This window comes from Topomyia yanbarensis, chromosome 3, assembly GCF_030247195.1.
Source record: "Topomyia yanbarensis strain Yona2022 chromosome 3, ASM3024719v1, whole genome shotgun sequence".
Lineage (NCBI taxonomy): Eukaryota > Metazoa > Arthropoda > Insecta > Diptera > Culicidae > Topomyia > Topomyia yanbarensis.
The window spans coordinates 127,857,715-127,875,645 of NC_080672.1; the positions used below are offsets into that span (position 1 = coordinate 127,857,715).

At 41.2% G+C, this 17,931-nt stretch overlaps 1 protein-coding gene across 5 annotated transcripts in view; it reads left to right on the top strand.

Annotated features, from left to right (window-relative positions):
• Nucleotides 1-17,931, top strand: part of LOC131692092 (Ig-like and fibronectin type-III domain-containing protein 1) — a 372,057-nt gene that overhangs the window by 93,489 nt on the left and 260,637 nt on the right. For all 5 annotated transcript variants that reach the window (XM_058978946.1, XM_058978945.1, XM_058978949.1 and 2 more), the window contains exon 2: nucleotides 11,617-11,653. The gene's annotated coding sequence lies outside the window, so the exon portion shown is untranslated. The remainder of the gene's footprint in view (nucleotides 1-11,616; nucleotides 11,654-17,931) is intronic.

Below are 17,931 nucleotides of genomic sequence, written 5' to 3' on the forward strand. Positions count from 1 at the left end.
CAGATCTTCCTCCAATTACAGCTCCTTGGAGATCTCCAATTGAACAACTTACACAAGTCCAACAGGCAGTGACTCCAGACTAGGAGAAACGGAAGCGCTGAGGAAAACACGGAGTCTATCGGTTCTTCTTTATTATTTCCCCTTTTCTTTCTTAAATAAGCAGGAATTCAAGAAATGTGGATGAGAGTCAAAGGAGACATAAATGGGAGATAGAAATGAAGGTAGAAAACTGCAAAAATGGTAAGTTTCCTAGTACACATGTGTTATGTTATATATACAAATTGAACCAATATACTAAATACGCGTCGATTTCCTGCTTAAATGGAATCGAAAGTCTTACTGTAATGTTACAATCAAATTGATACAAACATTACAGTAAGGCGGGGCTAGTTGATGGAACGATGACCTCGGAACATGTCTGGCACTGTACACGAAATGGGTCATCGGAAAGTCAATTGAGCTAACACCTTCTTAAATCCGTGAACCAAGTTATTTGCATGAATGTTTAAATATATGCAAACATCTTTTTTCTGTAAATCACTACCAGCTAGTGGGAGATAGGAAGGTTAACACACACACACACACACACACACACACATTTGAGGTTTTGTCCGACTTTTGTTTGAAGAGCCGCCACTGTGGGGCGGCAAGCTAAAGTGGAAGACGAAAGCCTTTAACGAAAACCTCTTTGTTGAGTTACTTCGGCGAACAACGGAATCAAGTACGTTGATACGGCTGGCGGCTAGAAGCATTGTGACGGCTTGTGACGTTACAACATCACGAAAACTAGGGCCATGTAGTAGACGGCGTGCAGCTTACTGGTTAAATGAGTAACTCAGTACGCTATGCGCTGCTTGTCTTAGATCCAGAAGGCAGGTTCAGAGCACAAGATCGGAGAGTAAGGAGGAGCGCAAGCGACGTATCTAGAAGGTAGGGACTTTTTAAAACGGGAGATCAAGCTTAGCAAGCCAATTGCCATAAGTAGCTGTGCTGAGAAATAAACGCCAATCCTTGGGGGACGCGTACTGATTCGTCATGACGAAGACGAGGGTCCGTCGACACGAGCTGAAATATGCCCGGGTAAGCTAAAGATAAGCGTTGAGGGTCTCTTCCCGAATCACGATTCAACTACCTGGTCACCGACACCGTACGGCGAAGAAGAAGGAGGCAACACAGTCGAGTGGCAAGTGACTAACGACGAGCTCAAAGACGCGTCGATGTGACTAAAATCAAAGAAAACCCTCGGTCCGGATGGAATACCAACCGTGGTGCTGAAAGCTGCGATCCTGGCATATCCGGACATGTTCAGGATGCTACTGCTGACGTCTTTAGACGAAAGTAATCCCCAAAATAAGGAAGGTGCAGAAACTGATGTTGCTGCCAAAGTCAGTGAAGTCACCGAGCCATCCAGCCTCGAATAGACCAGTGCCGCAGCGTGCCATAAAAGAATGAGCCAGATCCTGAAGAGCTACTTCCAGAGTAGAGCACTGCTGTACCAGACGGCAATGCGAGTCGCAGCGGGCGTTACTCAGGGCTCCATTCTCTGTCAAACACTTTGGAATGGGATGTAAGATGCACTGATAATATAAATTCGTGAATATAATAAATCATGCAATGCACGAATTCATTCGTCGTTTTCTGCAACGAAGTATTTTCGTGCATTGTAAATAGTCAGTTTCGTTCATTTCATGAACAAGAATGGCCGTATGGTGAACGAAAGTTTTCGTAAATTTTACACATTTAATGTACACTGCACGAATTTTATCGTTGATAACGACATTATTTTTCGTGAATGAAATGAAATGTTTTGTTTATTTTAATAAACGTTTGTGTATATTACGAACGATTTCGTTGGTCGCATGAAATCTTTTCGTTTATCTTAGAAAAGTTTTCGTATTTATTGGCCTCTTATTGTTTTCAGTCGATCTTTTAGGATCGATGTTTTTTTTTATTTAAAAAAATCGATGTGGCCAAATCGCTTTTATTGTAATACGAAGAAATGGCCGCTTGATGAACGAAAGTTTCTTTTATTTTAATAAACGCTTATGTATATTACAAACGATTTCGTTGGTCGCATTCGATCTTTTAGGATCGATGTTTGACAGCACCGATCTGGCAGAGAAAAACTCAAAATTATTCATACAAAATCAACGAGCAGTTCACGACGGCTCAACTGATTCTGTACTGCTCCAGATTCTGAATCAACTGGAAGCGAAAGAGGTTCAGGAAATCTTCCTGCAACCGGCGGACACGGATACGACTACTAAATAGTCAGACAACAACAATTATCTGACGAATACCAACAATGGCTCCATATTGCTCTTTTGACGTGGACGGTTTGACGAATGGTGCTCGTAAATATTATAAAGATATTCGTATATAACAGCGAACGACTCGTTTGCTGAAAGAAGCTGTTTCGTAATAAGCCAACGAAAGTCATTTCGTGGTTTTCACGAAAAACTCGTAATAAAAAATAAAAGGGTTTCGATAGAACTACATCATGTATACGAAAAATTCGTATATTTTATTAAAGTTGTTTGTACGAAATAAATTCCTAGCGATTTACGAATATATTCTATCAGTGTGGGGTCTTAACAATGCTGCTGCCAAGGAAAGTGAAAATCGTTGGTTTCGTGGATGATGTGTCACTAACGGTGAGACACTTGAAGAAAATCGATGACGGAGACAATCGATGCGATCGAGAGCTGGATGAACGGGTCAAGCTGCAAATAGCTCACTACAAGACGGTTTTGTTGTTGGACAGCAACTGAAAAGCGGTTCAGCGGGTACAGATCACCATCGAAGGGCACGTGAATGCATCGAAGCGTGCACTGAAGCAATTGGGAGTGATAATCGACGACTGATTGAGCTTAAACAACCACGTTGATTACACATGCGAAATGTCGGGTCTTTATCTAGTGTTTCGTCATCGATACTGCTTGGGGCGCGGCGCTGAAAACCAAGTGAAACCGCGAAAAGCTGAACAGGACGCTTCGACTACTGGTCGTACGAGTTGCGATTGCGTACCGGAGGCAGTATGCCTTGATGCCGAGATGATCCCCATCTGCATTACCCTGACGGAGGATATCAAGTGCTACAATCAATGAAATGTCAGAAACGTGATGAAGATGATGAGAATCGATTCGATGATGACGTAGCTGCAGGCATAGGATAATACGGAGAAAGGAAAGTGGACCAACTGGCTCATCCAAACCTGTCGACGTGGGTCAATAGAATGCACGGAGAGATGACCTTCAACCTGAAACAGCTTCTACCGAGCCACGGCTGCTTAAGGAGTATCTTCATCGGTGTGGGCACGCAACGTCAACACTGTGCCTGGAGCGTCTTTGAATGTCCGAGGTTTGAAGTCTTTGAATGTCCGAGGAGAGTCTTTGAATGTCCGAGGTTTGAAGTGACGTGCAGGGAGCTACTTAAAAGGTTGAACACCGCTGATGTAGATCATGACTGCCTTACAGCGAAATGGACATCGAACAACGGTTTCGGGAGAGCAATCACCACCAGGGAACTCTCCGCAGGTATAAGCTAGATCCACCGCCGAGGACTAGTCGTTTAGACTGCAACAAAGCAGCGAGTATGAGTCGTCGAAACGCCAGCGAACCGGATGTCACGGTTGTTCCGATAGAAAAATAGCGAAAACCAAAGAAGAATCGATATTGGGAAAACTTTTTTCGCCAGGGAACTCTCCGTTAGCGTAAGCTAGATTCACCGCTGGGGACTAGACTGAATAGACAGCGACGAGACACCGCTAGTCGCGGGTCATCGGCGCACCAGTGCATCGGATACCCTGCTTCACCAGAATCGCCGAACTAGGCACCTAACTGATTAGCTCGATCTCGGGAGAACTTCTCTCGCCGGGGAATACTCTGTCGGAGTAGGTCAGGTCCATCGTCGGGGACTAGACCGAGTTGTTCGCGAACAAGTCGAGGACTGAATGGACCATCAAGGAAGTAGTGCTAAATGGCCCAAGAAGAGAACTAAAAGGCTTAAAGGAGTTGCGGTGCTAAATGGCACCGGTTACGGAGTCAAAGGGCTCAAGAAGTTGTGGTATTGAAATCAAATAAGAATCGGTATCGGGAGAACTTCTTTCGTCTGGGACCTCTCCTTTAGCTTACAGTCAAATTCACCGCCGGGAACGAGACCGCTTAGACCGCGACGATAAACCACCAGTCGCGCCGGGGCTCCAGCAAACCGGATGCCCACTCTACCGGAATCGCCGAACTGACCTAGCACCTGGCTGGTTGGCTCGAACTTCTCTCGCCGGGGAACTTTTCGTCGGAGTAGGCAAGATCTATTGTCGGGGACTAGACCAAGTAGCTCGCGAATCAGTCGGAAGCTCAACGAGGAAGTGGTACTGAATGGCACAAGGGAACTGAAGGGCTCAGTAAATTAGACAGTCTGAAGTTTGCCGCTTAGATTGTCCTCGTAGGGGAAGAGCATTTATTCTATACCAACAGCTAGCTTTCCTACCTTGACTACCCAAACCTGTTCCCTGAGTTGTTGGTTTTTGAACATTTTTTTCCTGCTCAGAATGTTTTTGAACATTTTTTCATATATCAAAAAAAATTTCATATCCCCCCCCCCGAAAAATTTTCTTACTACGCCACTGAGCCCAGGGCTTAAGGGCTTACATACCTTTTTGTGAGCAAAATGTCAAAAAAGTTTGAATTTACGGGAAGGCATAAAGCAATGATTCCATTACATCATACTTATAGAATTTTGGTAGTACATTTTTCAGTGAAATAAATAGGCATAAATTTATAAAAATGTATGGCTTATCCCCGAAGCCTTTTTTAATGTCGAATATATTTAAGCTTTCAATATAGGGGTCCCGTTTAAAAATATCAGCTGTGGCAGCCGCGTCGGATTTTGAACGTTAATAACTTCCATTATTCTTGACAGAATGATTTGATGTTTGGAAATTTGGAATATGTATAAGATGCATTAATAACAAAACAATTATTTTGAACAATCTTTGGAAAACTACTCGGAAATGGCGAAATTTTTTAGCACATTTCGGTCAGAGCCGTCAATATGGTGCATCAACCGAACACTCAAATAATGAAAAGTTTTAAATATAGGTTCGCTACAGATTTGTTTCAATTATCATTCGTATTTGGCTGCTTGGTGCGAATAGAGGGTTCTACAATACCGAGAAGGAAATATTTGTGAGCTGTCCATGGCTGGTGGATGTATCAGTTTGGGTCGTTGCATTCTACTTGCAGAGGCTATCATTTTCATCTCCGAAGGCTCTGAAGATAGCATACACACACGAAAAAAACCGATTTTAAATCATCTGACCGAAGCTCGTTCATGATAGGTTCCCGTTAATTTTATGCACCGAGCCACAAAGCTTGAACAGTTTTTGCTCGAAACTCCTCCTCTTTCTCGATGGAAGTGAACTGATTTCATTCGATGGCCGAATTGTGATTTCAGTCAGTTTCAGCAAGTCTTGTTAGATGTCCGAAGACCGTATGTCCATACCAGGAGAGAAGATGATTATTAGGATTCATCTTCGTGGATTAAGGGGAGTATCTGGTGTAAAGTGCTCAAAACGTTTTGTTTTACGATTTTGAAGGCAAGGCAACAATAGATCTTTTGTGTAATGTTGGGATCGCTTTATATATTCATTGTACACAAAAAATAGTTTCAGTCACATAGAGCCACGCATACGAGCGTTCCAAGAGTAGACGTTCGACCATTTCCAAGTTTAGGAGCGCCGCGGCGGACACGATAAAATTGTATGATGCGGGAAATTCAATATGTTTTGTAAAGCTTAGACTTAGTTAGTCGATGAACCACAAAAAATTTAAAAAAGTTCGAGTTTCTGAAAATGGCTTCATGAAAACCGAAAAATCTTACATTTTACTGTAAAATTCGTTTATTTTTCTTCAAAATTATTTTTATTCAGTTTTCTGTGGTTTATCGACAGGATACACATATTGGGCATCCTCATAAAAAAATCAAGTCAATTCGTTGATTAGTTTTTAAGTTATCGTGTTCACCAATTTGAAAAACGCGGTTTGGAGAAAAGCGCTATTAAAGAGTGTTTCACATCAAATTACATCACGGATAACATGCTGTAGAAAATACCCATTGAGTATTTTCTCTTGAAAATTTGGGTAGAAGTAGTTTAGAGTGTGTTGTATACACAGTATATTTATCGCTGCGAGTTTTTCGAAAATTGTTGCCGAAAGATTGAAATCTGCGTGTGTTATAGCAAATACACGCGTGGAATGCATGGCTGTTTAAAACAAAAGAATTTCAGCGTGGCCACCGAGATTTCGGGAGACCTTTCAGTCAACCAAGAATTAAATTTGAACATCATTGCCTTCACCGACTATTATTTTTGCTTCCGACGGGTCGAAATTAGTATACATACACAGAAAACCCGATTTTTGTTTATTTGACTGAAGCTCATTCCTTATTGATTCCCGCTAATTACATGCACCGAGCCGCAAATTTTGAACAGTTTTTGTTGGAAGCTCCTCTTTCGAACACAAACTGAACCATGTACAAAACAGTGGGTCATATGGGAGTGCGGCATCATTCGTGTGTTACTCGAGTACTGGCAACAAGCGCTCGTCTGGTCGCGGTATAGGAGGAAAGGTGAAGGAAAAGCAAATATCATGGCTGTCGTATGTATGTAAAACGTACTGAATATGTAATATACATTTCCATCATTGTATTGAACATAACCAGCCATGGAATCGTAGTTTGGACAAATGAGAAAGGCACCATTGCACCACTATGGATTGTTGATTGAAGCAGGTTTTTTAATATAACTTTTTCCATTGCGACTTTTCGTGCAAACTATGTTCGAAACAAATGTGGAGGCACACCACATAATATTGTTGAAGACTGTATGTAAAAATACTCATTCGTTTCACAGTTTTTTTCGATTATAGAGGTTTTAACCTTAAGGTCATTCGCCTCTTCGGGTTATAAAAGTCTCTTATGAAAAATTTCTAACCCTATGTGCGGGGTCGGGACTCGAACCCAGGTGCGCTGCGTACAAGGCAATTGATTTACTAACTACGCTACGCCTACCCCCGTAAAAGAAAGAATGGTGCAAACAAAAATGCACGAGTAGGCACTTTTTTAATGTCTAGACTATGTACAATAAAGACAAGCCGGTTTGATTTGTGGCACTCTAGGACCCCATGAATAGGGTAAGCTTACTTTATCAACAATATTATGTGGTCTTAATACCTCAACATTTGTCTGGAACATCGTTTGCACGAAAAGTCACCCTTATTGCTACAATGGGAGGCTGTGTGTCCCAATTGTTTGCAATTGGTACGGTTCATAACCCGCGGCACAAATAGGGAAACGGATAGACGAACCTTGTTAAATAGGAGTTAGTTGGGTAGAGCAGAACCGGCTCAGGTCACCCGATAAGAGTTTGAGTTGACGTAGACGGGGTTTTTTTCTGTCAGCTGCGACTGATGCTGAATGCAAACGTTTGCACTCCAGTATCTCCACTGGGGTCTTTGAAACAGTCAGTCCCATGTTTCAGCAGACTCGCAACTCAGACTCGAATCGGAAATGACCCCACAGACTTTAACCCTGTTAGCTGGAATTTACACTCTGTACTCCTTCGTAAAAGTCCCGTAGCCAGCAATATCATTTGCCTGATTTAAACTGTTTACAACCACCCGAAGCATCAGTCTACTTTCTACGTCTGCCTAAGTCAGACGTACAATTGAACCAAGTGAACAACTAGCAATCTCTCGATCTAGTGTGCATTGTCTCGAGAACAAAGGAAACATTTTATTTATTCTTGCCATCATGAGTAAAGCTGACGAAAAACTCTGCTCCGAGCCAACACAGCGGTCGTTGACTTTAAATTCTGTTCAATACAATTGAGTTTTCGTGAAGCCTGCTGAAGGTGAAGATGTAACTTAGGCTCAAGGAGGTTATGTATCTTCATCTTCGCAATGTAGTACTCGTATCATTCAACTCGTTGGCCCAAGCCGAATGTTTCGTTTTACAGAACAACTTGAACCACGTGGCTGAAAGTGATAAAGTTGGAACTAAGATTCCCGTGTATATAGAACAAGACTACGTAGATGTACCCCTACCCGTATCCCTCCTGATCTAATTGCAAAATACATGTCGCAATACGGAGAATTATTGAATCCGTAACACGTGATACGTGGAGAAATTTCTTCCCAGATACACCTAACGGTGTTCTTGTGGTGAAAATGCGGATCGAAAGACCTATCCCCTCCTACTTGACTATAAAACTCAAAACCCACGAAGCTATTATTAACCAAACTACGTTATGCACCCATGAGGGGCCAATTCCGACATGCAAGTATTGTAATCAGACAGCGCACCACGGACAACCTTGCGCGGAATATACAGAGGAGAATGCATCTCTACCGATTGCCAACGCATCCACGGAAAACCAATTAAAAAAAGAGTTTTCAATACTAACACCTGAACCACAAACGTTTGCCAAATTTATGGCAGCTGTTCAGTCCATATTGACAACAGCAAAACTAGCATCAAACACCCCAAAAACCACTGCAAGCAACATCGGTGAAGAAGATAATAACAATGACGACGGATTTACATTGGTCACCCGTAAGTGTAAGAAGCAGGAAAGAACAACTGATCGCGAGCACCAAGACACTTTTAACGATGATGGCCTTGATGTGAAGGACAGGAGAGAATTAAATGATCCCCATGATGCAAATTGTCATATGAAAGATTCACGGTTCCGTTAAGCTACCGCTATGAGTCAAATAAACGAAATAAAAAAAACCCGAAGCTTATCAGGGCGAATGTAAAGGTATCCAGACAGCTTATTAGAAGAACACTGCTTCACTGGTCACTGGCCGACTAACGGTACTCAGAAACAGTAGCACAAAAGAAGTGAAAAAATACTGAAACATCGACGAGGCGGAGAGTGCGCAAGATAACCTTGTACGCGGATTAACACTATTCTTTGTCGCTATACACTGCACGGACTGGCAACAAAACACTTGTGTCTCGACCGAGCGCTCGAAAACGAACGAATGGTATGCTTAGTTCTGTTCGTTTTTTATAAATTTTGCCGTGTGGCAATCGCCCTTTGTTCACTCTTTGGCAATCACCGCGTTGGTACCCAAATGAGGGGATTCAGTTTATAATAGTACTTTAACCGTTGTCAACTTTGATTTCGTTTACAGCGCGGGATCCGAAGGACCATTGAATGTAGATGAAAATTATCACTGTGCCTGATCCTGCGTGCTTCGGCCCTTCCAGCAGCAGCGAATGAACACCTAGGTAAACGTACTGTACTCCTCGATTATTCTTCTTTGGGCACAGTTCTTTCTTCCAAATGTGAATGTGCACGTTGTCCGTTCTAATAACACTAAACTTTATTCTATACGGTTAAATTTTATTTTGTCTCGCACACTGTCCTGTTTTCGTTGGATTTTAAGTTCGACTGACTCATTTTGCCTATGTCCCTTTACCTTTAAACCCAAGGGGTGAGTCGCTTAGCACAAATCGAATTGTGCTCACAAACAAACAGCGTGGTAGCTTGTGCCGCAATGTGCCACGGTGTGCCATGGTGTTCAGTAAATCAAAAGCAACGGTTGCTAAGATTATTCAACTACACTTTGTTGACAGTTTTTGAATTCCAAAAGTGTGCCTCATTGTGCCACACATTGTGGTAACGAGTGAAATGATCGTGCATTTCTGTGAATCTTAATCTTATATCGTGTTATCGTAGGTTATACAGTGTGTATGGCACATTGTTCTGAGCGACTCACCCCTTGTTTAAACCTCATCTGTACCTTTGTGTTCGTACTGCATGCCGTACTCGTGGGTCATGTTAGATCCCGGATTTGTGCTTCCTCGTTTCGTTCTATGTTAGTGTTATACAGATTGTGTGTTCCTTCGAATTCGATATTTAATTTATTTTTAGTGCTGCGGTACCAAAATTCGCTTTCCTTTGCTATGTGAGCATTCCTACTAAACACATTTGTTTTATTGATTTTGTATAATTTATTCAGTTTACCCAAGGTCCAACTTCTAGTTCTTTACCTATTTCACAGCTCTGCAAACTAATTAATGATCCAACAGTGATGTATGTAAGATATGTCTCATCTCACTGCTAGGTGGATTACGCCGGTATTTTTAATTTATTATAACTTTTTTTTCAATTAGATGTCGATAGCTCTATAATATGCCATACATTCTTCAGTTTACGATAAATTGTTTTCAACTTACACTCCTTCAAATCCGTGCAACAGAATTACAGCTCAGTAAGCATAAAGTGGCTGATCTTTGTCAACAAGGATGATCCCTGGTATAATATTAGGTATTCTCTACCATCGCTAACGAGATTGGGAAAACGAGCTTACATGACAGAGGTTGAAAACTAACACCACTCACAAATTGATGATATCAACACCTCCAAACGGACGGACGGTGGCCCTCAGACAACAGACACAGTCGATGCGACTGTCTGTCTTCGAGCGCCGCCGGCTCGTGTGCGACATGTGCGGAAAGTCGTAGACAAATTGGCAGCTCGAACACAACAACGACAAAAAAAAACGATTTACGTACGGTCATTTTGTGTCGGACCGCCATGCCGCACTATAGCGACATTGACACTGGACTGGAGATTCTTGGTCAAGTGCTTGGCAGCGGGTGCAAATTTGCGCCTGCCATCGAATGGCTCGCTCAGTTCTGAGTGGACGACAATGGACGGTCCGGAGCCGTTGTGGGGTAGAACCTAAAGTGGCAGTGAAGAATTTTAATTAAATCCAAATTAAATGCGATGAAATTGAATTTTATATGTATCTCTGTTCTGAATCTTGACGATGCAGCAAATCAAATCGATCGTGGACGTGTTGTCACATAATTGATGCATTAACATTGCAGTGGCGCATAAAGGATCGGAATCAACATCAACGGCGCGGCGCGTTGTGGTTCCCCCAACGGGCGTTTATTATTTGTACGTTTTGCACGACGTCATTTTTAATTTGTTTTAAATTAGTCGTACGATCTTCACCTGGTTTCAGCTTTTAATGTCAAGATTAAAAGAGAAGCGCCCGTCGAGTGCCTTCGTCCCTATCTGGGCACATGCGATCAGCTGTGTGATGATTGAAATGACACGTAAACGATCGGAATGGCACGACTGGAAGGAACACTTGTATGAAATGCCCAAATGAGTAACTGAGGAGTGCTGTTTTGAAGGACGTTTGTAATGCAATTGCGGAGATGCATTTTAAAGGACATTGCATTGTTTCATCCGGATTCGATGACATATTTAAAACAATTGATTATACAATAGGTTTGCGCCTTCAATCACGCAGATTCTGGCATGTTTTGTCACCATTTGTCATCACTTCAGTGTGCAGGTGCACTTCATCCATTTCTAGAACCCGCCAAACCTTCCCAGTATTTATTTCCATTTCAGGTGGCTATGCTGGACAACATTTTTATATCTCAATCAAATTTTCACTCTTAGTAATTGAACCCACCCCTTCTTAACTAACAACTAGGAAGTGGCAAACGAAAAAAAAAATTGTCTTTGAAGTTTTCCCTTCTAGTCGTCTTACTAACAAATCGATTTTCTTTCCCCTCTTCTTTCAGACCACACCGGAACGTTGTGCAATCGGCCAGTAGTGAGGTAAGCCACTGAAGGAAACATTTTCAAATCCACAACTTCAACCGACGCCGAGACTCATGAATTTCCCTTTTAAATAGAAACATTGAACCATTCCGTTGCAAAAGGTGTCCTTAACATTGCTTTACCATGGTAGCTCGTTTCAGCTATGGTAAATCAACCAACCCGAAAAGCCACAACCACCCTCTTTCACCGAACCCAACTGGCCGACAGGCAATCCCTTTTGCTTTCCAGCGAATTACCTTCGAATTTAGTTATTCATTCTGCAGCACACCAAATTATCGCTCTAATTCATCGATTTGCGCCCCGGTCGAAGCAAGTCTTCATTGCCGAACGCTGGCCTGGGGTAGGATTTTTTATGATCCTGAATCAATTTTGTTTGTATATTTGTCATTTGAATTGTATAACAGTTGTGATGAAGTGACTTGAGCAGCTAAAAACTAATTCCCCAAAAGCACAAAATAAATCTTTTTCTTGGGTTATCAGTCAACAATTATATTTTAACGGTTTCGCGAAAACGTAATTTCTGGTAGGCGTTCGCCAAGCATGCATCGTCGCCTCGTTTGTGCGCGGTGAAACTACCAATTGCCATGGGTGCACTATGGCGCTTCGGCAGCTAATCGATTAGTATCGGTACCTTCTCTCGCCGGTTGTGCACCGATCGACCTGCTGGCCTCCTTCGTCTCATCCTATCTTCGTAATACACCATAACAAGATATAAATGCGGCGGAAGGTAATAAACCACAAACATCACCAACTACTGCTGGCTTTCGCGTTGAATATTCATGAAGGTCAGTGCGGCACTGGTACCCACATAGAAGTCAGTATTCGATACTTTTGGTTGGTTTCGCCGCCCGGTGGCTTTCCAGTGGACGGTAGGAAACGAATTGTAATCGGTGTAACTGTTTGTGTGGGTAGCTCAAGGGTGGAAAATGTCTTGTTTTTCTTCACTGGAAAATAAAAACAGAAAACAAATTATGGTACCTTCATTATTCTTTATAAACTATAAAACATAAACAGTTTGTAGTTTATAGTTTATAAAAAAGAAGGTACCATAATTTGTTTTATCTTTTATTATCCTCCATAAACTATAAACTAAAAGACTAAAAAACTAGAAAACTAGAAAACTAGAAAACTAGAAAACTAGAAAACTAGAAAACTAGAAAACTAGAAAACTAGAAAACTAGCAAACTAGAAAACTAGAAAACTAGAAAACTAGAAAACTAGAAAACTAGAAAACTAGAAAACTAGAAAACTAGAAAACTAGAAAACTAGAAAACTAGAAAACTAGAAAACTAGAAAACTAGAAAACTAGAAAACTAGAAAACTAGAAAACTATAGACCATAAACTAAAAGCAAATAAAGGTAAACACAAATAAAGAAATAATCATCATCATCATCGTGGGTGAACTATCCTGTCTGCTACATTCAACGCCCATGCCACCTGGCCGTACAGCTTGTGTGTCTGGGGGATACGGGACTCTACTACGCAAGCCATAGAAAATCCTTTTCGAAACCGTGAAATGCATTTTGTCATACCAGCCAACATCATTATTACATGTCATTGTCATTAGTAGTGTTACCACATTTTATTTTTTATTTTGATTTGGAAAATTGAGTAGAGTAATAAATCAATTGTTAATAATAGCCAAATTTTAATGTTCCGGGTTTCACTCATCAGTAACTGACGCCAACGTGCTGCTAGTTAGACGTTATAACCAAATTAACTCCAAACTGACGCCAGTTATACACTAAATCAACACATTTGACATAACATGTGTAAACACCTAAAGTTAGCGTAGAACAGAAGCTCTGGGACGCTGACAAATATAGGGAAAAGCCAATTTGGTGATACGGTAAAGGTCTGAATCACCCCAATCCTGGCCGATGCGAACCATCCTTTCCATGTACATTTTTTGCAATAGAAGTCAATACGAAATCAATCCTATTTGTACTTTTGCCCAGTGGCGGACAAAACCTAAAATGTTGTCTAATTTGGCTGAAAATCACAAGTTAAGCTAATTCTAAGGTGCTGAATTCATTTTTGATGTCAAAAGTACTAAAATATTCGATGCATTTTTCCATACAGTGTCATTGAACCATTCTTATGACTATGATCCCATTTTTATGGTAGATTTTCCGTTACTGTTCATTAATATCAACAAAATCATAAAAAATAAAGAACATTACTTCAAATCCATTGTATAACGTGTTGGTAGCACTAACAAAACTTAAAAATCTCCTTAAACCCGTTTGCGCACCTAGGTGCAGAACTAGCCCATGGTATTCGAAAAGTAGAGGTAATTTACTATTGAATGTATATTATGTGACCGTTCCGAAATGTTTCGCCTGATTGTACAGAATACATTCGCGATAAAAGTATTTTTGATCTGACCACATCAAACATAATTAAACGAAAAAGTCATAGTTCCAAGGAAACCTAGTGAATATATTATAACTGCAAACTAAGTTCTTTCATTTCCCTATAAAATGAAACTAGTTGTGTTAAAATCGGACCTAAATCAAAAGAGCAACATGCATTTGAAGTGAACATAGAAATTGTGATTTGAAAATGAATGAATGAAAATGAAAATCCTTAAAAAGTCCGGACATTGCTTCGTTTAAACTGCTGTTAAAAATCCAGTTGTTATCCAAAAATCATAAAATTTTGAATATATATCATTCAATACATGAAATTTAGGAAAAATATAACATATCACAATTTCAAACAAAACTTTTTCAGGTTTTGTTCGGCCTCCAGCCACTGCAGTGCACTGTGGGGCGTCTGGTGTAGTGGGCGCTTCATTGTTAGTATTGAACCTCTAGAATTGTCTCCCGCAATCTCGGTGGCCACGCTGAACTTTTTTTGTGCCAAACAGCCATTCGTTCCTCGCGCGTAGTTTCTGTAACACACGCAGATTTCAATCTATCGGCACAACAATTTTCGAAAAACCGACCGCGATAAAAAATACAGTGTAAACAATACACTCTAATCTACGTTTACCCAAATTTTCATGAGAAAATACGCAATGGGTTATTTTCTGCAGCATTTTTGTGTGATGCAATTTTTAATAGCGTTTTTCTCGAAACCGCGTTTTTCAAATTGACGAACACAATAACTCAAAAACTAATCAACGACTTGATTTTTTTATGAGAATGCACAATAGAGTAACAACAACAAAATGACCCCTATCGGCCTACCCCTGAGTCGATTCCTAGTCCCACCAGGAGTACTTGCAGCACATTTGAAGCAAATCGGACAAGTCTTGTTACCGGACCAACGTGCCTGAAGTTTGTATGAGATTTTTCGATAATTTACATGGAGAAAACCCACCAACTCGCATTTTCGCCGCCAGGTGGCACTGTATGCATCGTCTTTTCACTGTAAGTGAAAATAAGAAAGATAATTTATTGATTTGATTGATTTTATTGAAGGTGGGTTTTAACCTTATAGGTCATTCACCCGTGATATATAAAATTTGTACATGTCAGTTTTTAAAGTCTAGTATGTGATGGTGCTGTTGATGTTGAAAAAGTTCCCCGGTTTCGGGGCTGGTGTCCAGCTTGGTCTTGAAGGGCGCAGGTTGGTTTAGGTGGGTCGCGGTGGTCCCTCCCATCACCCGTCCCGGGTGTGGCGAGGGGCCCGCAGTTGTGAATGGCTAGTCGTTGTTCGATGGGGAAGCCTGTAGGTGGGGGCTGAGGTGCGCTTTCCTGGTGGGTCGCGGAGAGTCCTCCCATTACCCGTGCTGGGTGTGGCGAGGGGCCCGCGGTTATGTGCAGAAGGTGAATTTTAATGTTCGATGGGCCGCGGTGAGCCCTCCCATCACCCGGTCCGGGTATGGCGGGGGGACCGTTGTGTGGGGTGTGTTGCGGTAAATTCCAGTTGGGCCGCGGGAACCCTCTCATCACCCGGTCCGGGTGTGGCGAGGGGCCCGCGGTTCTGAGTGCAGGCCCGTAGCCAGGATTTTGTTTCGGGAGGGGCTTAAAAAAATTTGCATAAAGCTTTTAATTCTGACAATTTGATATAGTCACTAGAAACTAAATTAAATTTTGAAAAGTTCATAATGAAATCAATTCCAAATCAAAGACAATCCTAAAAATATGTTCATTGTCACAAGAAAGGTTATAGTACTTACTCTCGTTACAACAAAGTATACTCTAGAGTTCACAGTATTTATACGCTAACCGAATATGACAATGCTTGTCGGTGCTACACCTTTAAAAGGCGTAGAAGATGCTAAACCGAAATGAGTAGAAAAATATCCATAAAATGTTCGAACGAAGAGAATGTCGAAATTCGTACAAAATCTTCTGATTTAGCAAGCGATTTGTAGATGCGCAGAGACGGTTCAACTTCTATTTTCTTTGTCTGGTGTTCTGCGAGTATTACCAGTTCCAAGGCATCATGCTAACACAATTTTTTGATATATTCTATTTAAATGAAACTATTTTCAAGACTAGCCTTGGTCGGGTAGATTAGAACCCCAGTTAGGAAGGATTTTTGGTAATCAATAGGATCAAAATATAAATTTAAATGATTAAATCAACTGAAGGAAACTGCCCACAATTTAATTGATTAAAGAAAATTGTCTACAAATCGAATGAAAACACTGATTACTAATATCTTCTAATTTTCCTTCAAATCGCCAGTCGCCGTGCATGTGTCGTTCACCGTGCAGTTTCAAAATCACGAAATTTAAAGAACTAGCTCCCTAAATCCATCGGAGAGATCCCAAATCCTTTCGTTTCATCGTTTTATTGAAACATTCCAACTAAAGTTGAATCAAAATTTTAAATACACCGTAAGTTGATCATATAACGTGCACAGGTGCCAAACAAATGTCCTCAACTACTTATTCTCGTTTTGTTGGTAATAGTTTTATATTATTTCTAAATTGTGACGTATTTAGATAGGTATTTTTACGGTGACTATGAGGGCGGTTTTCATTTTGATTAAAAAAAAACAGGATTTGAAGTCACGTCAAATCCACCTAAACGCACGGTAACTGGGGACTTGACGGTACGTGAAATTTGTTAAATGTATTACCAAAAGAACTAGAAGGTCTACCTTCTGATGTCGCAAAAAGCAGAAGCAAAAAAAATTGCTACGCTATAGCAGGCTACAGGCACCAGTGAATCAAGCTAGCTATTGTTCTATATCAGCGCACATACAAATTGTATCGTTGCCCCCGGCTGCGGAGTAAAATGAGTTTGCCAAATGAAGCAAAAGTGCCTGTGCTACGGGATAACACGAACAGTTAAGGAAGTGGAACAATTAGTTAAAGTGAAAATGGAGCTTAATCTCGCTGAAGTTACCTACATTCAGCTACATCACGTAAAAACTGTGTTTTGATCACGTTTAGAAGCTTAGCACAGGCCGAAAACTTTATTGCAAAGAACAACATGCAACACGAGGTCGAATTTAATAACACCAGAATCAAGATCCCCGTGCATTTGGAAAACGACATGGTGGACGTGCGTATCCATGATTTGGCCCCGCGCACGAAGGAGGATTTCATCAAACAAATCATGTCGCAATATGGAGAAGTAGAATCTATTACGAATGACACCTGGAGAAATTTTTTCTCCGGCATTCCCAATGGCGTTCGTATTGTGAGAATGCGAGTGACTAAACCAATACCTTCTTACATGACTATCGAATGCAAATCACTGAAGGATGGCGTGACCTATAAGCAAACAACGCTAATTACATATCCCGGGCAGACCCCAACATGCCAATTCTGTAACTATACAGCCTACTACGGAAAAACATGCGCCGAAGCAACTAGTCAAAACTCATCTACTACAGCCAACTCTAACACGCAGCCACCGATACCTTCAGATAAACCTAAAACAACGATCCAATTACCCAATAATGCAGGTACAACGACCACGACAACCGCTCCCAAACCAGCAACTAGCATCGCCAATAAAGAAGCAAATACCGATGAAGACGGATATACAACAGCGACCCATAAGAACGAGAAACAAATAAGAACCTCTGATCGTGAACAGGAAGAAAGCAGTACCGATGACGACATGGACGGGAACGATAACGTGAGAGAAGGCAGACTGAATGACCACCAAGCGGCCTCACCGCCAAGGAAAAAGATCTCAACACGCAGCAGCAAACTGCGTCAACAAGATCTGGCAGACCGACATTCTTAGAATTTTTTTTATTTTTACTTATTGTAAAAAAAATTAAAAGACCCACGGATCAGTTGTGCTAACGCATTGAGCCGTTTCAAATAAAATTTTAGATTGAAAAAAAAGAAATATTA